The following is a 22,299-nucleotide window of genomic DNA, read 5'->3' as shown; positions in this document are numbered from 1 at the left end:
AAATAAATCAACTGAGCAAAACGAAAAGGGAAGAAAAAGGAAGCCTTCTGCCATTTTTCAGAGAGCTCAAATGAACACAGATATTGTGCCTGTGTTCTCAGGGAGAGCTAAATAAACCTCCAAGAAAACACTTGAGTAGTTTTGTTCATGCTGTAGAAGCCCTTTTCATCTTGTTCTATTAATTTGTGCTGACTGAAATACTGATATTCAAGCCCTCAAATACCCAGCAGCCTACAGGCTATCATATTAAAAATGTCAAAGCTCACTTTTTCCCTTCTTTTTTTTCCTGTTCAAAAGGTAGCTTGCTTTAAATGTCCCTTTGTTGTCTTAATGCCCAGATGTGTTATCCTCAGAAATCTTAGCGGTCCATGTTTTTCTATTCTAAGCATAAACCACTTTTTATTTCAAATCAATAATCCATGATGGACAACATGCTCAAGTGACTACTTGCAAAAGTGCTTGGGTCATTTTAGATGATGCCAGATGTAAATGATTGTACCTATGGCTGGATATTACCACCTTGCCCACTGGCTAAGACAAGGTATTTGGATCTTCCCAGCTCCCTTCCTCTGCTCCTCTTCCCCATTAGTACAGCCATTTGAGGCCATGCCTACATAACTTGTGGTGTGGCAGGAGAGGACTTTCAGAGGGAAACTGTATGTACTGAGAACTGAGTATCTACATACACATGCGTTTTGAGCCTGGCTCTACAGTCTGCCTGCCCAGTAGTAACTGCAATGCCTGTTCAGGCTCAGTCCATCTGAAAGAGCTGCACACTGAGATCCAGCAAGGGTGCAACTCTTGGAGAGAAAAGATTCATAAAGGATAGACATCATCTGAATTAAAACACTAAAGTTAATGCATCCTCACTTCTTAAGCCTCTCTAAATTAAACTGCTAACTGCTTGTCAAAATTGTATCACATTGCTCTAGTCATCAGAATCATCCAGTTCCTGATCTCTCAATAGCCCTTTCTTTTTCTCCTTAAGAGTAGGTAAATAAAAATCAATTTCAAGTCTTGGCCTACTGAAACCCACTATGAAACTCCTATTTACTTCCACCAGGCAAGGTTTCAGGAGGCCACGTTTAACTGCACACTTCTAAAACTTTCCAAAATCCCATTCTACTGGCAAGTCAAGAAATCGTTAGTTGTCAGCAGCAACATGTAGTGTATGGATTCTATATGGTTAAAACCCAGCAAAGAATAAAGAATAAAAGCACATAGATGCTTACAGTCTCACATATACAAACAGGCACCTTCTGCCCCCAGCATTCCTTATGGTTGCTTATTGCACTCACCGGTTATACTTTCTCAACTAGAAGCTTACTGCTTATCCATAAATAAACAACATATTTTATTTCTATGGAAAACAAAACAGGTCAATCTAGATTCTATAAATCCAAATGCCAAGCTACCAAAGCCTGGGTGCTGGGCAATGATGCTGATTTTTATTATGGCACGGCAATCTAATTTCCAAAAATTAAAAGAACACTTGCATAGATTATAACTACTAAATGTATTTGCCTACGTTTACCTATTTTACTATGCCCATTTTTTATACCAACCTGTGTAGCCCTAACTGCCTAGTAATGTAACAAGATGACAGGTCTTTTTAGTTTCTGCCTGGCAAGGAAAAAAACTATATGTGGCAGGAAAAGGTCAGGTTGTGATATTATACAACCACAGTGAATACTGCAGCTCCTGAAGGGAATGCAGTTTCAGTGACAAAGTTGTGCAGTCCTGGCTTATTTTCTAAAATGTAAGGAAAATGACAACAGCACATGTGTGATCTCGGAATTTTTAAGCAAGTCCAGTAATTTAGTAAGCAAATAAATACAGACAATTACAAAGCCACACAAAGTAAATGAGTGGGATACATACAAAAAGATCTTACTATTGCTCATTTTCTGAGGATTTACAAAGTTGCTCTGTTGAGATCTACATTAAAACATAAAAAAGAGAAGAAAACCTGAAACATTTCCACATTCAAGAATCCTCAGACTTTCACCATATAACTGAAAATGCACAGTATTGGAGGAAATGAAGCAACCCCAAACACCTTCCTCCCTCTTCTCCTTTAAAAAGTCAGGTTTTTGAAAGCAACATCCAATGTTTAAAGAAAAGGGTAATTTCCCCCTTCAAGCAGATCTTAAAGACAGTTCCAGATGCATCAGGGTTCCCAGGTTGGCTCACTCAGCAGAGAGAAGCAGCCTACCACGCCAGGCTTTGCAGCAATCAATCCCCCCAAAAATGCCTGTCAGTCACAGCTTCGAGTGCTCTCATCTTTCATAAGGGGCTGCTCCAGCCCATCTGTTACACCAGGTTTACTCCAACAAAATTTCTGTCCAAGAATATCATCACTTTCGGACATAATCTGTAATTCTCATGAAATTAGTGGATAAATCTCAGTAACCCAGAAGTACCATTCAACATCTTGAAAACATTTACCTTTTTGCTTTTAAGAAAACAAAAAATAGAGCACTCTGGCACTGCTTTGCAAGGGTTTGTTAACATTTTCTAGCACAATGCTTTGGAAATTACTGTCCAACTACTGAAACTACGCAGTTCAAGAAAATTAGTGCCTAGAGATAACAAAACCCTCTATCTTTTTTTCTCAACTCAACTGAAATAACACAAAATGAAATGGCAAGTAACGCAATAGCCAGTAAGAATATTATTAAAACCTGAAGAAAATCCAAAGTGGCAGCAATTTTAACAGATTTACATGCTCATTTTCTGATACTGTGCATGAACAAAGATCCTCACCTTCTCCTCTACCACTTTATTATATGTTACAATAATTGGACTAAGATGGACAAAAGTACTCACAATAAAACATTCACAAAATTGTATTTCATTTACACCTTCAACCTGTTTCTCTGCTCTGTTAGGAATTACTAAAGCTTATTCCCATCAGGTTTGATGATTTCCAGCATGGGAACTGACCCAGATGCGTCCAGGCTGGGCCAGGCGTGTAGTGTTACCCAGCCAAGGTGCCAAGGGTGCTGCAGCCCCCCTGACCTGAGCAGCAGAGTTGCTAGACCAAGTGAACCTCAGTCACTCCTGCCCACAGCCCTGACTCACCTGACTCCTGCTGCAGAGCATTAGTCAAAATGCAGTTATTTTAAGAAGAGAAATATATTACAGCCCATATACACATGGAATATAGAGTCCTAGTGACATCTATCAAGCCAGGGAGCTGCATTAGGAAGATACTATGCCAATGCCAACAGGGATGCTGGACAGACACCATCTTGTAAAAAAACCCAAAACATCCGAGGGACTAATTCACAATAATTCAAATTTCACATTGGTTCTAACAGAAGTATCCCACTGAATTTACAAGTCTTCAAATTTGGTTCATGTTTCCCTCCATTTGCAAACTATCCCACATCCCTGTAAAAACAGCTGTAACATAGCTTGTTATGCTGACATATGCTTTGAATATATATACCTTCAAATAGCAACAAGGAAAATGGGTTAAAACATCCTTCACATTTTACCTTTGGGTGATAAAAGATCACAGTGGTTTTATATTTTGCTAATCTGAACAAAAGCCCAACAAGTGGCATTGCCATGGTGGGGAATACAGAACCCCTGCAGCAGCTCAGCCTTGGCAGGCTTAGCTTGCTGCTAAAGGGCTGGGGAAAGGTCCCATGCTCCTACATACAAAATCCTGAACCACTCCACTTACTTAAAGGCCTGATGTAAATCTGTACATAATAAACTTTTCCTGAGAACTGAAAATTAGTTTTTGTAATAGTAGTGTTGCTATTAACTGGTTTTAATCCTGCACGCGTACGCTCCTTCCTCTTTAGTTTTTCATTTGCAGCTTGAACACAACAATCTTATCATGCCTGGCACTTCTGAAGATTCAGAGGTGCTGAAGAAACAAGAACCACAAGCCAGGAAACTCCCACTGGTATTAACGCTGCTGGAAAGAGGCCAGGCACATCATGTAATTGCAATTTACTGAAAGATGGACTCTACAAGCTTGAGAACACCTACAGCAAAGCAAGCTTGTAGACAGAGCACACTTGCATCTGCCTATCCCACCCATTTATACCCACCTTATGAAAGGATTTAATCAAGACAGCTTAAGTTGACAGAGACTGCCTGCAGAATTACCATGGCTTCACCAACATGTTAAACTGTGGCAGCTCATCTGTGCAGAATGAGAATGAGAGAGAGCAAGAGCAGCACATAGGAAATTAGATGCCAAAGCACTGTAAATGAAAACAAGATAGGAAGAAGTTGATATATCTGGAAGGAGCCAAAGGCAGCAGATGCTCCAGGTACGGAGACTTTCTGACAGGTGGGATGCTATTGCCTTGCGAAGCACCACAGGAAGCCTGGTGCTGTGGTGATTTAAACCCAGCCAGTAACTCAGAACCACTCAGCCACTTACTCAACCCCTGCTTTCTCCCGTGCCCTGGGCAGGATGGGGAGAAGAATAGAAAGACTGTAAACCCAACAGGCTGAAATAAAATCAGTTCAATAACTAAAGTACAATACAATACTGCTACTCTTAGTAATAATAACAATAATAATGATGATAAGGGAAGTAATGAGGGGACAGAATAAAACACTGAAAGGGGAAAAAAAAAAGCCACGATAAACCCAAGTGATGCACAATACAATTGTTCACCACCGGCCGACCAATAACCAGCCTGACCTGAGCAGCGATTGGTGCCTTCTGGGTAACTCCCCCAGTTTATGCACTGGGCATGATGTGCTATGGTATGGAATACCCCTTTGGCTAGTTTGGGTCAGGTGTCCTGTCTCTGCTTCCTCCTGGCTTCTTGTGCCCTCCTCACTGGCAGAACACGAGAGACTGAAAAGCCCTTGATCAGAGTAAGCATTACTTAGCAACAGCTAAACCCTCGATGTCTTATCAGCATTGGTCTCAGACTGAAGCCAAAAAACAACACTGCACCAGCTACTAGGAAGAAAAATAACTGTTACAGCTGAAACCAGGACAGCTGGGGAAGGGAAAAAAGCACATTGGCAAGGTGCTGTAGAAGCAGCAAAGTAAAAATATCCCTTGGTTAGACTTGTTTGAAATAAATACTGAAGAGCAACATAGCAGAATTTGATGATACTATTGGAGTGTTGGATAAAGTGGTTCAATGTCCCAACATCATGATCTGCACACCACAGTGATAAGGAAGAAGTGACAGTTTCCACCACAGAAGCTGCATTCAGACCAGACATCAGTTTGGAGACCTGGGCAGCTATTAAAACTCTGCTGCTTCCCTGTCTACATCTGTAATCATATCTGCCTTATCTCTTACCTTGCTTTTTAACCCGTGTTTGAGCAGGTAGATTGGACCAGATGACCTCTAGAAGTCCCTTCCAACTACAACCAGTCTGTGATTCTGTGAAACACAAATTTGATGCCTCCTTTCTGAAATGCTATAATACATATTATTAATACTAATATCAATAGGACCACTGATATTATGAAATATCTGAGCATAGATCTACTTTTCAATGGGAATTACCTTTGTCAGGGAAAACTTTGCTCATGCTGAATCTCCATTAGCTATGGATAATGAAAATGTAAAATCACAGCAAGGATAAGAACTAACCTTATCTTTGGCATTTGGCATATAATAAAGTTGATTACAAAAGCTGCAAAGAACCATTTCTCCACTGTGATTCGGCATCAGTCCCAGGACTATCACATTGTCAGTTTATAGCCTTCACATTCCTCAACCAGCCTCTGAAAACCAATACAGTGACAGACTGGGCAAACCTGTCCAGCCATACTAGTTCTGTCAGCTCTTGTATGATTTCCTCACAATCTCTGCTCTCCTCTGACCCAACTTGACTGTAAACTTCCTAGTCATCTTTCCATTTAACTTCTGAAAGTTATGCAGACAGCCTCTTGCTTGAAATCACACAACTTGATTGCTTTCCCTTTTAGCATGTGTACTGCCTTTCTTCAGTTTGCATGTTGGAAAAGTACCTCAAGCCCTATCACTTATGCCCTACAGACTGGCAGCACCCAAACCACCACAATTAGCTTGTCTCAAGGTTCTGCTCTGCACAAGACTGCTTCACTGCTAGTCCCTCCTGTAGGACACTGCCATTCTCTTAACACGGGATCAGTTATTACGTTTCAAAAATATTAGGAAACCTGGTTCCGTCTTCTGCACTTAAAAGTCAGAGTATGAACAATGATATTTACACCAAAAAAAGGTAAATTTAATAAATATGACTTCACATGCAATTATATACCCATGTACACACACAGAAACTTCGTGGCTAATACCATTCTGTTAAGCACAATACATCTTGTTTCATTTCACATGATGAATCGCTTGAGCAGGGCAGCAGGGAACATTTTGTTATATCTACTGTTGTATTCCAAAAGATCAAGTATCAGACATTGCTGTTTGCACACATCAAAAGCATCTCTTGTGTTAGAGATGAGATGTGCCTGTATGACAGTGTACAAACATCTTTTATCATCTCTCCACCGGACATCAATAAGAACCTTCCAGCTCATTAGGTTCTAAGGTAAGTGGACTTCAGCTGTTAAACAGGGCTACTGGACACATGTACTTCTATTTTCAGGTTAAGAAAGCAAAATACCTAAGGACTAGATCCTGAAATCTCACTGAAGCCTTCTGATTTACAGCACACTGCTGCTTTACAGGACAATGTTAGACCAACAGTTGAATATTCTTTCCCATACTTCTACTTTTGAAGTTCTGAGGAGCTCTCCAAGGAAAAATTTGCTGTATCATCTCAAATCTATACCGAATTTGTCAAAATGAGTGCCTGAAAAGCATCCTGAGGGTCTGCCACCCTACACTTACACGTCAAATCCCCCATTTAACAGTAACGATGCATTGTGTTATAAATGCTTTCAGCACAGAGTGAAATGACATAGTGAATGCCACTTAACTACAAGATTTTCATAATAATGGATTTTAAACCCAAACACTTATTACTGTTTCACAGACAACTCTGCACACCCGATAGGTTCTCAGATTCACCACACATTACCCACGTGCAAGCCACATGCAAAGGTTTTAAGGATTACCATTTATTTATGCTAAGAAAACGTGGGTTTTATTTTAGAATCCAAGAACCTAAATTCTCTAGCTATTAGTCAAAGTGTACCAGTGTTTGACAGGGATAAAAAATACCTTTAAAGGCTTAAGATTACCAAGATACACAAGGGAATTTGCTTTCCTAATTTAATGGGATACTGTCACACTGCTATTGGATCATTTAAAAATACTGTTGCAGTATCTGCTGTGAGACTGGAGAGAAATTCCTTCTTTTTTCTTTTTTTGCTTATTTGCAATGTTCCAGATAGAGGTGGGCTTTTTGCACACAGCAAGACTGCTTTTCACCCGTTTATGTGAGTCCTTCACAGGTCTCACCTGAAACTTGTGGGGGAGGGAAAATGATTTCTTCTTCATAAGAGAAAAATAGTAAAATACAAGGAGGGGTGTGAATTATCAGGCAGAAAAAAAATACCAAACTCTGACATAAGCCTGTAACAGACAAAGTCCTCTGCAGGGTCAAGGACAGAACCCTGTAGTTAAACCCATTGAAGAAGTAGGTTGAATATAACTTTAGCAAAGAATGGCCACGTTCCCAAGTCAGCAAGTGCCTACGTGGAGCTCGACATGAACCGAGGATGAAGGAGGACGTGGGTAAAGAAGCAAAAGTAGCAGTAGCAAAAGTAACAGTGCAAGCAAGATAAGAAGAAACTGGACTGTGCTAAGATACAAAATAGTTGACTGTTAGCAAATTTTAAAGGTTAAGTTCTCATACGCTTATTGTTACTAGTTGCTGTGTGCTGCAAGAATATGTATTGTTTCATTTGAGGGAAAGGATAGCTGTTTAGACCCTGTCCCGCAGGGGAAAAAGGGTACCAGGGCAAGAGTTAGCAGAGCTCACTCACAGAGCTTTAGGTTAGATTCAAAGTGCGAGGGGGTTGTAGCTGGGTTTGAACTAGTGGGGCAGTGTTCTAGTATGAATGAAGACCAGAAGGTCTCCCGCCTCCCAAGCGTGCCACTAGCGTGCTCTGCTCGCTCCCTGAAATGCCTGTACACCAATGCACACAGCATGGGGAATAAACAGGAGGAGTTAGAAGTCTGTGTGCAGTCTAAAGGTTATGATCTGGTGGCAATTACAGAGACATGGTGGGACAGCTCACATGACTGGAATGTGGTAATGGCTATGGCTATGACCCTTTTAGGAAAGACAGATCAGCAAAGCGAGGTGTTGGAGTTGCTCTTTATGTGAAAGAGAGACTACAATGTATTGAGTTCTGTGCAGGGGCAGATGAGAAGCAAGTGGAAAGTCTGTGGGTACAAATTAAGGGACAGGCTGGTATGGGTGATACAGTTGTGGGGGTCTATTATAGACCTCCTGATCAGGATGAAGGAGTTGATGAGGCTTTCTACATGCAACTGAAAGCAGCCTCACAACTACATGCCTTGGTCCTCATGGGGGATTTTAACTACCCCGAAATTTGCTGGAAGACTTACACAGCCAATCATTCACAGTCTAGGAGGTTCCTCCAGTGCATTGATGATAACTTCTTAATGCAAATGGTGGACGAACCAACTAGGAGAGGAGCGCTGCTGGATCTGGTACTCACCAACAAGGAGGGTCTGGTTGAAGCGGTGATGGTCAATGGCAGCCTTGGCTGCAGTGACCATGAGATGGTGGAGTTTAGGATCTTGTGTGGGAGGAATAGAATACCTAGCAAGGCCACATTTCTGGATTTCCGAAGGGCCAACTTTGGCCTCTTCAACCAATTGCTAAGGGAAGTCTCATGGGAAAGGGTACTAGGTGGTAAAGGGGCTCAAGATAGTTGGTCAGCATTCAAGGACCACTTCTTCCAAGCTCAGGATCAGAGTATCCCAATGAGTAGGAAGTCAAGTAGGGGAGCCAGGAGACCAGCATGGTTAAACAAGGAAATGCTGGGCAAATTCATGCAGAAAAAGAGAATCTATGGATTATGGAAGGAGGGGTTGGCCACTTGGGAGGAATATAGGACAGTTGCTAGAGAATGTAGGGAGGCAATTAGGACAGCTAAGGCCTCCTTGGAACTTAACCTTGCAAGTTGGGTTAAGGACAATAGAAAGGGCTTCTTCAAATACATAGCGGATAAAACTAACACAAGAAGCAATATAGGCCCACTGCTGAATGAGATGGGTGCCCTGGAGACAGAGGATATAAAGAAGGCAGAGGTGTTGAATGCCTTCTTTGCCTCTGTCTTTACTCCTGCAGACTCTCCCTGGGGGACCCAGATTCCTATAGCCCCAGAAGGAGTCAGGATAAAGGAGGAGCTTGCTTTGGTAGATGAGGATTGGGTTAGGGATCAGTTAAGTAATCTGGACATCTATAAATCGATGGGTCCAGATGGAATACACCAGTGGGTGCTGAGGGAGCTGGTGGAGGTCATTGCTGGGCCACTCTCCATCATCTTTGGTAAGTCGTGGGAAACAGGCGAGGTGCCTGAGGATTGGAGGATGGCAAACGTCACGCCGGTCTATAATAAGGGCAAGAAGGAGGACCCGGGTAATTATAGACCAGTCAGCCTTACCTCCATCCCTGGAAAGGTGATGGAACAACTTATTCTTGACACCATCTCTAGACATATCAAGGATGAGGGGGTCATTAAGAGCAGCCCACATGGTTTTACCAAGGGGAAGTCATATTTGATCAACCTTATAGCCTTCTATGAGGAAGTAACTAGGTGGCTGGATGATGGTAGAGCGGTAGATGTGTTTTTTCTTGATTTCAGTAAGGCATTTGATACTGTCTCCCACAGCATCCTCATAGATAAGCTAAGGAAGTGTGGGCTTGATGATCAGGTAGTGAGGTGGATCAAGAACTGGTTGGAAGGAAGAAGGCAGAGAGTTGTGGTCAATGGGGCAGAATCCAGCTGGAGGTCTGTGACTAGTGGAGTCCTTCAGGGGTCGGTGCTGGGACCAGTGCTGTTTAATATTTTCATCAACGACCTGGATGAGGGAACTGAATGTACCCCCAGCAAGTTTGCTGATGATACTAAACTGAGGAGTGGCTGACACACCAGAGGGCTGTGTTGCCATTCAGCGAGACCTGGACAGGCTGGAGAGTTGGGCGGAGAGGAACTTGATGAAATTCAGCAAGGGCAAGTGTAGAGTCTTGCATCTGGGGAAGAACAACCCCATGTACCAGTACAGGTTGGGGGCTGACCTGCCGGACAGTAGTGAAGGGGAAAGGGACCTTGGGGTCCTGGTGGATAGGAGGATGACCATGAGCCAGCAATGTGCCCTTGTGGCCAAGAAGGCCAATGGCATCCTAGGGTGTATTAGAAAGGGTGTGGTTAGTAGGCCAAGAGAGGTTCTCCTCCCCCTCTGCTCTGCCTTGCTGAGGCCGCGCCTGGAATATTGTGTCCAGTTCTGGGCCCCACAGCTCAAGAAGGACAGGGACCTGCTGGAGAGAGTCCAGCGCAGGGCAACTAAGATGATTAAGGGAGTGAAACATCTCTCTTATGAGGAGAGGCTGAGGGAGCTGGGACTCTTTAGCTTGGAGAAGAGGAGACTGAGGGGTGACCTCATCAGTGTTTACAAATATGTAAAGGGTGAGTGTCAGGATGATGGAGCTAGGTTTTTTTCAGTGATGTCGAGTGATAGGACAAGGGGCAATGGGTGTAAACTGGAGCATAGGAGGTTCCATGTGAACATCAGGAAAAACTTCTTTACTGTGAGAGTGACAGATCACTGGAACAGGTTGCCCAGGGGACTGTGGAGTCTCCTACAATGGAGATATTCAAGGCCCGCCTGGACAAGTTCTTGTGTGATGTACTCTAGGTTACCCTGCTCTTGCAGGGGGGTTGGACTAGATGATCTCTTGAGGTCCCTTCCAACCCTTGGGATTCTGTGATTCTGTATCAAAGCATAGTATACTGAGCTATTGTATATGTATTCAATCATCATACAACAAGCTATTGAACATGTATCTAATTATACTACAGCGAGCTACTGAAGATGTATCCGATTATAATGCAGCAAGCTATTGTAAGCCAAGGCAGAGAAACAGTATAAAAAGGATTGATATGCTACAATAAATGGCTTTTGTCTGATCACACTGATCTCTGACTGGGTCCATATACATTCTGCAGCATGTAACTGTAGAGTTAAACTGAAGATTAAAAGACAGAGCTGGAAGTTAAATGAAAGCACCGGAAGGAACAAAGTCTTGACCATTCTCCTTCTCTTCCCAAAAGAGAGTTGCAGTTTCCAATAAATAGCTTGGCATCTGTAACATCTATATGCTTAGCATTGCAACAAAAACCAAAGTAATGTCAACTTTTTTATCTTCACCTAATATAGAAATGCCTAACTCTTCAACAGACTCTTTTTGAAAGAAAATCACCACCATCACTCCTATTTCAGCAGTGGAGATCATGAAGGCTTTGGGGAAGTGGAGGAAGATGGATGACTACTTGCAGTTACCTATCAGTATTACCTGGTGGTAATTCTGCAGCAGAATAATGAGACTCTAGAGTCACTGCAGATAAGGGCTCCCTGCAAATTAATAAGTATTAAAACAGAGAAAGGAAATTCCCCAGGTGTTTCACAAAATATATCTCATTCAGTTACACATTTATTCTGACAACTTTGGTTTAACTTATGTTTAATATTCCAGGGTATTCTAACACTGGAAATCATTAATGCCTGCTATAAGCTGTTTAGGATCCCCCAAACCAAAATCAGTACTCATTGAAATCAACAGACTTGCTAAATGTATGTGGAATTAAGAAAATAATAAAATAATCAAGCTAGCCCCTTTGTTTAAGCCAAGATCAGCAGCAAACAAAGGGACTTTATGCACTATAGTCATACAGTCATATAGTAAGAGCCAGGAGTTAATAAGCTAGGAGTAATGGGATCTCAAGGTAATGACAAAAAATTGAAACAGGCTTTCTTTTGAACATTGTTCATGGATGCTTTCTGAAGAAAGAGCAAGCTCCTGTGCTAAAGATTTATTTATCTTTGGGGAAAAAAAATGTAGTACTTCTAATTTTTGCTTATGAATAATAAGAAGATAACAACACAATTTAATCTTCACTTTTTCATCCATGGCTTAGCTTCTGAATGAAAGCCTGGTAAATGTCCCAAACTTCTCTCCCAGGCAGGGGGAAGGAAAATCACGTTAATAAATGCCCTATAAAGTGTTTAAAAAAAAGCAATTTCAGTGTTCCTTACAGGATCTGATCTTTCAGTCATGTTTCATTTAAGAAAAAAAGAGGGCATTTTTTCATGCACAGCAAGGCAAAGCGTTCTTCCGCTTGCACAGCTCTTCTTTTCAGAAAATACATCTTCAGAATATTGCACCTCTAGTTCTTCTATTCACCCCAGCGGGGTCAGGTTCCCCACATAAGTTCTGTGGAGCTTTATATAGGACAGCTTTGAGTAACCCTGTTGGTGGAGCTTCCCATGGAAACCATTTCAGATTTTATTAGACAGTACTGAAATAACTGCTTAAAGGTACCATACCATCACTGAGCTTTGTTTCCATTTTTCCCAATTATAAACATATGAAAAATACATATGTATTTAGAATAACAATTTCAATATATACAAATGGGAGGTGCATAAAAAATTCTGCTTAAAAATAGCCCTTTCCATGGCAGAGATATATGACAATCCTGAGAGCAGCAGCCCCATCATTCCTCCAAGCAACAAATTCACTAATACTCATACATACATCTTCTTCAGAAGGACATAAGCACAGCACAACTGCTTGGGAGAATGCAGCTAGTTCAGAGTGATTAGACAGGACGAATAGCTTACAAACAGTATTTCTTATCTCTAACATTTTCTGGCAGTTCTTCAAAAACCACGGTACTGGGTACACTAGAGATGGTACTGTACCCACGCAGAGAGGACAGGTTGTATATACTTACATGCTGTAGAATACACATTATATACATGAATTTTACAGCCACAAAGCTGCAAAGCCCTAATCTGGCATTTACAGATGTGACCACATTACTGCCCATTCACTCAGGTATTGATTCCTGATTTCTGCTCACTTATCCCCATGCTGGGCTGAGCCCCCATGCTCAGGCCAGCTCCTGACCCTTTTCTTCCCTCCCAGCAGCTCTGTCAGGCTCCTGCTCTTTACCATCATATCCTACCATTTCACTCCTTGCATAGAGTAGACTGTTTCTGAAATTTCCTTCTTTCTGAATGTTTCATCTTGCACTCCTGTTTTTTATTTAGCAATTTTTCAATGTGTAATTTAAAAAATGACACCATCCCCAACCCAAACAAAAAACCCTAACCCCCTTTCCCCTTCACTCCTCCAATTCTTGCATTTTCAAGTGCAGAACTTTATTTTCCATATAATAAATCACACAAATGATCAAAATAATTCATATATGGCACGTAAAAAGTAGTTAATATTCCAGTAACACTGTATTAATTCATATGTAAAATATGATTAATATTCCATCCTTTTCAACTGTAATGAGAGGATGCTGCATTAATGTTTACCTTGCACAGCTTTGCATTTTTAGAGCTCAACCCATAAGAATGACTAATGAATTCTTTCTAAGAATCCAAAAAATTGGTCTAAAATAATGAACAGGTCATTTTGATTGCCAAGGAAAATTTAATGAAGACGCAGTAAAGCTTTTTGGCTACCAAACTATTTATTTATTTAAGATGCTGATTGACCTTTAATATAGATTTCCTAAGAATTTTTAAATCCAAGTATTGCCTATTTCGTAGAAGTCATTTATTGCTGTATCAAGCCTCCTTTGTTAAGTCTCTGAAATGCATGCTAGTGTCAGTTTTAAAACCGAGGAAGGCCACAATTGCCCTTCAGCTTCCTTCCTACTTGTCCCAGTGTCACAATTACCAAAGCCAAGTATCCAGCAACAACACTGCTCTTAAGGATAGAGCAACTAGACAGCTCAAAACCAAACCAAAGTCCTCTCCCATCTTACAGGCTTTAGGTTTCTTTTGATGAGGTTTCAAATACTTGAACACAACATCCTGGTCCCCCCAGAAGAACAAGTGTCAAGCCAGACAACGAGCTGCACTGTGGGAAGGCAAGGAGATAAAAACTAATTTAACCAAAAGTTAGGCTATTGAGGTGACTGACTGAAGGGATTCTAGCAATGAAAAAGGAAAACAGAAAGAGACGTAATTGATAGTAGAATATATTGCTGGGGATATTGGGTTGGACAAAGGATAGCAGAAATGAGAAAGTCAACAGTTAACAAGTCAGTGAGGAAAATCTCATCTGCAAGGTAAGTGAGGTTGACAAAGGCTCTGGCACATGGTGTGGGATGGCAGCACCCAAGCACACAGCAACACAGCCAGTGCCATGACACAGCAGCCTCTAGCTGTGATGACCCTAACACACACACACACACACACACACACACACACACACACACACACACACACACACACAGTGGTGATGGAGTAACTGGTGGAAGCCTACTTTAAGAACTTTCTTCTCTTTATGAACTAATCTGTTGCAGCATCACACCAAAACAAAACAAAAGCCACCCCTCTATTGGCATCAAGCCCACAGTCATTCAAGGAAAACTCCATGATGAGCAATAAGAAATAACAGCATATGTGCGTATGAGTACACCATAGCTGCAGTCACTACTGGGCACAATGCCCTTACTAGTAACGATTTTAAGCATATGTCCTATGTAAGGAGAAAAAAAACAGTTCTGGAAAATAACTGGCACAAAAGTCTTCCCTGGGCTCAAATGTACAGATGCACCCCCTATTACCAGCAGTCATCTCAGGACTGTTTAAATACAAACCTAAAAGAGTAATTGTAGCGTGACACCATCTGAGCTCATTATTCATGATGGCAGATGAGATCCCTTTTTGGAGTACTGCTTTTGGCAAAAATATCCTAAGTTGACAACTTCAACTGACCGTTCTAAAATCTGCATCCAGGAATTTACATTTTTGGATGTTTCTGGCACCAAATTGCAAGAAATGGCAACTGTTCAGTATCTTTCAAATTCATGCCACTCATGCTGCTTTGATTGCGATTTCTAAATCAAAACTAACATTTTAATATTCATAAAATCAAATATTACTTTTGCAATACGTTTCAGACATACACTGCACATAGACTAGATCTCAGCAGACTTGTACTTTCCCCTTCCTTAGAAAACAAAACTAATTGCACAGCAAACTTAAATGACTGCAGTGTGAATATTAATTTGGCAGTGTCTGCTTCTATTACACAGTCTTTTCTGTTGTCTTTCATCCCATCTGTTCCAGCCAAGGAAAGAAAAAATCATGAAAGACCCCCAAAATTCCTTAGAGTGATATTACCAATGCACACATTTTTTTTCTTCCATGTTCAGGATAGGTAAAACCATATAACTAATGTTAACATAGCATATAAATGACAATCAGAAACCCAAAGGGTCCGATTTCTTATGTTTGAATGATTAATTTACTTGAATGCAGCATCTAGCTGCTGCTTTTGACATGTCCTCTTTACTTTCAACAGTAAAAATTGCTTAACAGCCTTCTTTGACTCTCACTTACTAGAAAGTAATCTGCAAGTATCCCAATTATGTGTTTCTGCTTTTCTGCCAATAAACAAAGCACGAGCCTCAAGTTCTGCTGCTCTAACCTGAGATTCTCAAATTAGACCTCTTGCTACCCATGTTGTTTCTCTCTGTGCCCTGGATATGCTTTGTAGGATGCTCCACATAGAGCAGAGGTGAGAAGAACTAGGTTCTAATTCCAAGTCAAGTAATGTAACACCATCAGCTAGAAAGACCCAGACAAGCTTTTAGTATCAAACCTAGAAAATCACTTCCACAAGCTGAACTCCTTTGAACAAGTGTGCCTCACCTAGTGCCCTGTATGTCCATATCACCAAGCCCTACTGCACTTTAAAGCAACCCTTCTGACTTCCTTTTTGGAAGACCTCCCCTATGTTTTACACTCGAAGGAGATTCATGGCTGAAAAATGCAAGAGGAGGCAGGTATGGCCCTGCTCTAGAGGGAGCTATTTCTCCCTTTGTTATGCCCCACAGCATGCCTTGCTGGTCCTCTGGTCAAGCCACTGACCTCTGTGAATCCCCTTCACAGACACCTCAGTCCACTCATGTCCTATGGGAGGACATCAGGAATTTTACTTACAGAAACTGAATCTATTTACTCCTCCATGGACTTAGCTCTTAGCCTGTGCTTCCTTACTTGTTACGTGGTTGCACTCATGTTTTACCACTGCTGTGAAGTTTGTGACTTCTGCACCAGTTGCCATTCATAAATGCTAAGCAGAATTATCATCAGTCTTTGGATGCAGTGAGAAAGTTAATGCAGCTACAAAACAGACCTCTAACAGAGGACTCCAATATGTTCCTAATGTACTGTGAAAATTAAAACTGTACTTAGGAAAGCTCTGAATGGCTATTTTGGGAAGGTAAGTTTCAACATAGCCTGCACAATGAAAGCAAAGCAATGTGCCATGAATGCTGCTTGTTTAAAAGGACAAACACACTGCTGTCTTCTTCAACATGAAATGTGGCAATTAAGCACCATGTCAAAATTATTAGAGCTATATAAAGCACTGTGAAGTCTAATGTAATAGAGTTAGATTCTCTACAGTGCAGAATGGTAGCCTTTTATTCCATGAACCATATGCTAGGCAGCAGATTTGTTTGATGATCTCTAGATGGTATTACACACCATATACTTCTATTTGAACACGAAATTCTGTTCTAAATTTACATTGACAGCTTTTAAAATGTTCTTACATATGACTTAACCACATAGGCGAGAACTTACTATTTATACCTTGTATCTAGTTCAATAGTGTGCATGCCACTGTTTACTGCTATATGTTATATATTTATATATTCTTTGAATTTAAAATTCAGTGAAGCTGCTAGAAAATACACATAAAACAAAGTTTAAGACAAAATTGCATGAAAATTTCTAACACAAAATCAACAAATAGCTGGAAAGATTCTACGCTAGGTATTTTAAGAGTCCCTTTCAAACAACATTTTAAATTCTCTCTGAAATAATCACTGCTACTTGTGAACACCTAGCGGATGATAAATACAGAATGGTCTTTGTGTTTAACTGCTTCCACAAATCTGCTGTCTGTTTTCCTGCATTGCCTCTGGGTAAAGATCACTTTCATGTTTATCATTTCCTTGCGACTAATTAAGCTGCCAAGTTTTAAATCCCTGCCAGATAATATTATCCAGACTGATTATTCTATGTGCAAGGACAGCTTGACTACATCCAATCTACGGTCTCTGTCCTGCAGAGTTCATCATATGAACTCAAGGCCAAGATCAAAAATCTAAATTTTAATCCCAGTTCTATACTTTGTAACCTTGGAAATTCCATATTATTCCTTCCCGTTTGTTCCTCCTCTGTAAAAGCTTTTCAAATACATTTTCCACACTTATTGTGAGAAGATTTGAATGTGGATAATACTTGAAAGCAACTGCAAAAGAGAAACAAAGGTAGGTGTTGATCAGTTCCAATGCTCACCAGAAGTAGCCCACGGAGGTCTGCATTAGAGTTTAGGAATATGATGAACAGCACCAGTGATCTCAAAAAGGGGGTGGTGAAGAGTGAGGTTGTTTTTCAGGGCAATGAAGATGAAATCTCGATTTTTCTCATAAATTGTTAAGAAGCTCAAGTGGTCTTTTGCTCCCTTTCAGACTCCAGTGAGAAAGTTCTGTCAAGATTATCTTCCACTCCATATGAGGAGCCTCTTCTGCAAAGAATGACTAGAGGGACTGGCTCTATTTTGAAGATAGCGTGCAACAATCCTCAATGAAACTTCAGCACCGATGTGCTCCAGTGACAAGTACTTGGAAAATGCTTCAAAAGGCTACGCTGGTAGCATCAGCACTAAGCCCTGCACTTGGCAAATACTAATCACAGAAGCAAAGTGGAGAAAACCTAAGGTATTCTTTTTTAATTAAAGAAATCGAAAGATATGAGGACAAATAGTTACATGTGTACTAATTCCATAACTTAAAGAAAATTAATCTAATCATAACCTCAATACAGAATCTATTTTATATCCATCAATGTACTACCTTACTGAAAATCAATTGAATGTACCAAATAGTAACACCTTGGCTTACACAATTCGCAGGCAGTTACAGAACAAAGGGCCTCAGTGGGAGTTAAGAAAAATATGCTGCTGTAAGAAAAGATTTATTACACATACCTTAGTATGATGACAAGATTTCCCCTGGCATTTTCCACGTTACTTCTGCTCCACTCTACCAGGTGTACATTTACAACAATAACAAGATTTAACAGCACTGAAAATTAAAACTTTAAAGTGCAGATAGCCTGCTGCATATTATTGTAGGAAGTTATTCTCTTTGAGCACTAACATAATTTTAAAATATAAAAGATCTGATTTCTGGTAGTAACAAACCAGGTGAGAGCTCTGAACATGACCATGGTGACAGGAATAAAGCACAGGAGAAGAGGCTGAGGGACGTGGGTTTGCATAGTCTGGAAAAGACTACATTTATTTTCTACAACCTAAGCAAGGCTGCTAACGGAGTCAGTCTCAGGCACAATCATCACAAGCTGCAAGAAGAAATTCAACCAAAACTATGGGAAAAAAGCACCATGAGACTGGTTAAGGACCAAAAAAGGTTGCCAGGGAGGCTGAACCCATCCTTAAAGAGATTTAAAAATTTCAACTGGGTAAAACCCTGCGCAACCCAATCTAACTTTGAAGGTAGCTCTGGAACAGTAAGGTGGACCAAATGACCTTTAGATGTTCCTCCTAACTTACATTACTCACTAACTTACATTACTCACTAACTTACATTACTCACTAAAAGTTAACTCAGTAGCTAAAGGCTGTTCAGTCATTTCCACAATCAGACATTTAAGACTGCAAAGACCATTTCTAGCTTTCTTGAAATTCATCTAAAAGAAAGGATGAGAATGAAATTCCTGACCCAATCCTGCACTATTGCAGGAAACCACAATGCACTTCATAAAATTAGTTAAGCTTCACCTTACATTATGCTTCATTACTATCCCCTTCCAGCAGATAGAAACTGTCGTCTGATTTTGAGCCCATTTTTATCACCAATGGCAATGAATCCTAACTTTGCTTAAACTTCATTAGCAAAAGGAAACCTTTTGCACTAAGGTCTGTAACAAGAATACTAAATAAGGAGAGATTAATTAGTCTTTCCAGTACAGTACCTTTTCTCACAACCTTCTGTCAAATCATCTTTGCTTAGACCTTTACTCATCTTACAGTTCTTCAGAACAAAAAATTTTTCATGTGAAAAAAATCAAAACTACCCAGATAAATGAACTTTTCCACATTTTCCTATTCTAGTAAACCCACTTACTTGTTCAAAGAACAGTATCTGGTTGGTGTACAGCTTGTTTTTCTTGATTTTTCTTTGTTGAATCAATGCATTTTATCTTATTTGTCCCATTTTACTTTATGCAATTACTTTTTTGCTTGCACTTCTTCTGTATTCAGCTACTACTCTATCAGAATTTTTAACTGCAGTCTCTTGGTATAAGAGCTGTCCTTCTTCTCTGTATTTCTGTACTGCCTAGCACATCACTGTCCTGTTTCACAAGTAAGGTTTTAAAATGCCGCAGTTCTATTACGCTTTATTACAATTGAGGCTGGCGACCACAAAATTGCCTGGGTTTCCCACCATTTAATGAAATAATTATATTATTATATTAAAATTCTATATTCCTGTATTTATATGCCATTAGTAAAGCTTGGTGCTAATGGTTAATATGTTCCCTCTTTCTGAAACTTGCTATGATTCAGCTATTAAGTTTATGTTCAGCTATTAAGTTATTAAGTTGTATGTGGAAGGTAAAATCTCTGCTTTCCTAGGTATTTATGTTCTGATGCAGGTATTGCAATTGAGACAGATTTTCACAGCAAGTGCTGGATTTGTTTTGTGGACTGAATTCAGCTAACATATAGCTAACATGAGCTGCTGTTCTTAAAGAAATGCATGCATTTCTTTACTGTAAGGGTGGTGAGGCACTGGAATGGGTTGCCCAGGGAAGTTGTGAATGCTCCATCCCTGCTGGTGTTCAAGGCCAGGTTGGATAGAGACTTGGGTGACACGGTTTAGTGTGAGGTGTCCCTGCCCATGGCAGGGGGGTTAGAAATGGATGATCTTAAGGTCCTTTCCAACCCTAACTATTCTATTCTATGATTCTATTACTGGGCTGGAGGAGGAAAAAAAGTACACTTTCAAAACTTCTATGACACACCAATTATTGCTATTTTTTTTCTTTTAAACAATACCAAGTATGTAAAATTCAACACAATGAATGAGGAAAGCCCAAAAAGTCAAGCCTTCAAATTCATGGAATTAGAGAAGAGGAAAGAAAGTCCTATTGCCACAGTGTGAACAATGAAGATGACTCTGCCATCACCTTATTCATAAGATGAATTGTGTTTTACACAGAAATCGTTTTTATATATATTTTTCATCACTCAACCCCACTCAGCAGTAAAACAACAACAGGCAACCTACACAAGATTTGTTTGGATAAAACTTTAGGGGGGTTATGTTAATAATGTGGTAAATATTAAACAGCGTAATACTGCCTGAGTTATCTTATGCAGGCAAAGATAATTCACCTCTAGTACTTCTAGAAGAGTAATTCCTCCACTTGCTTGAGTATAATCTAAGAAAACAAACAGAAGAAATGCATTACCAAAAATGCACAGAACAACTTTGATTCTTCCTTCTGGTCTTTTCTGTTTCTTTTTTAATAAGGATGATGATGATGATCTATGTGCTGCTTTTAGACTGTAATTAATGTCTAAACAAACTCCTTCTGGTTTATATTCACACTTCATCCAGTAGGTTTTACTGAACTGATTATCTGGTGAATACTCATCATTAGAATGATATTCTTATTAGAACAGGCTTCATGGAAACCAGAATGAAGGTTTTATAAGATAAAATAATAGAACTGCATAAAAACTCCAGCGAGAATAGGGATGAAATTCTGTTATCAAATGCCTTGTTAAGGTCTCTAGAGAAAGCCAGTCTTCTTGACAACTTTAATTTAAATCCCACAACTGGGATTTTGCTTAAAAATGTCATCTTGAACAAAAATTTACTTCACATTTTAGAATTTTCATGACAGGTATCTAGAGAACTCAGGGTCTGACAAGAACTTGAACTGAAATATTTTAATGAAGTAGGAATTACAGTGCAGCTGGCATCAGCTTTCAGACAAAGTCAATTCTCCCCAAAGGTGGTTTTAGAAATGGCAACCTTGAATAAAAACTGCACCTTGACCTGACAGCCCGGCTGATGGAAGATGACTGCCTTCATGATGTGCAAAACAGATGATTTACTGTTTCACAACTGACGACTGTCACCATGTGTCCTTGTTGCACCAGCTTTCTTGGTCTGCTAAGTAGAACTCTGGAAACAGCATTAGAATAAAAGTCCTTTTCGTCACAAAGTGGACAAGATAAATCAATCCCAGGCAGCCAGGAACAGTGAAACCAGGAAGAAAAACCCATCACATAAATGAAATTTTTGTGAGTTTCATTGGCACAAAGGAAAGGTCTTCTTGCCTGAGGACATTCAAATCAGCAGTCCTGAGAGCAAGTTTTCATTTACAAGAGCAGAACAAAAAGACAAATCAAAGACACAAAGCAGCAGCAGTTCACTGAGCAGACACACAAAAGTTATGGGGCAAGGGAAGAGACATTATCTCCCCAAGCAAAGCTGTTCATGAATAGGCTTTTCCTCTTCTTGAGGGGAAAATCCCGATTGGACATAATCTGCATATATGCTGGAAGAATGTTCCCACATTTTGCACTGATTGCCCTGGCCATATTAACTTCATCAGCTATGGCCTAAGATATTGGAATAAACTACTTGTGAAACTTAGTACTGGGATTATTGTATATATGTATATACATACATTTATTATAATATTTATTTATGTAAAAGTTAACAAACATATTGTAAGGACTAAAATCAAGTAATTTAGCTTCTCATCTACTTTTTTTCACCTCTTTTTTTTTTAAGGTCAGGCAGAGCTAAATTTGTCAGCAAGTGACTGTGACTAGTAGAATGATACTGCCTTTGTTCTGCTCATTCCCACACAGAGAAAAAGCATCTCTGCATGCAAGAAATCTGGGTTCCCAATCATTGAATCTTAATGCTATTGTTTTGTCATAACCCACCTTTTGTGATTTGGAGTGTTTCACAAGATTTTAAAATGTACAGTCAGATGCATGGTAATGCATTAGTCA

The 22,299-nt window shown here is 40.1% G+C and overlaps 1 protein-coding gene across 2 annotated transcripts in view; it reads right to left on the bottom strand.

Annotated features, from left to right (window-relative positions):
- SLC2A13 (solute carrier family 2 member 13) overlaps nucleotides 1–22,299 on the bottom strand; it is a 161,623-nt gene that overhangs the window by 46,022 nt on the left and 93,302 nt on the right. The gene's annotated exons all lie outside the window — the stretch shown is intronic.

The sequence above is a fragment of the Pezoporus wallicus genome, unplaced genomic scaffold, assembly GCF_028554395.1.
Source record: "Pezoporus wallicus isolate ANWC-B61680 ecotype Strahan unplaced genomic scaffold, APGP_CSIRO_Pwel_v1 contig_5542, whole genome shotgun sequence".
Classification (NCBI taxonomy): Eukaryota; Metazoa; Chordata; class Aves; order Psittaciformes; family Psittacidae; genus Pezoporus; species Pezoporus wallicus.
Note: the sequence above shows the minus strand (reverse complement) of the source record. Positions and strands in the feature narration are given on the sequence as shown.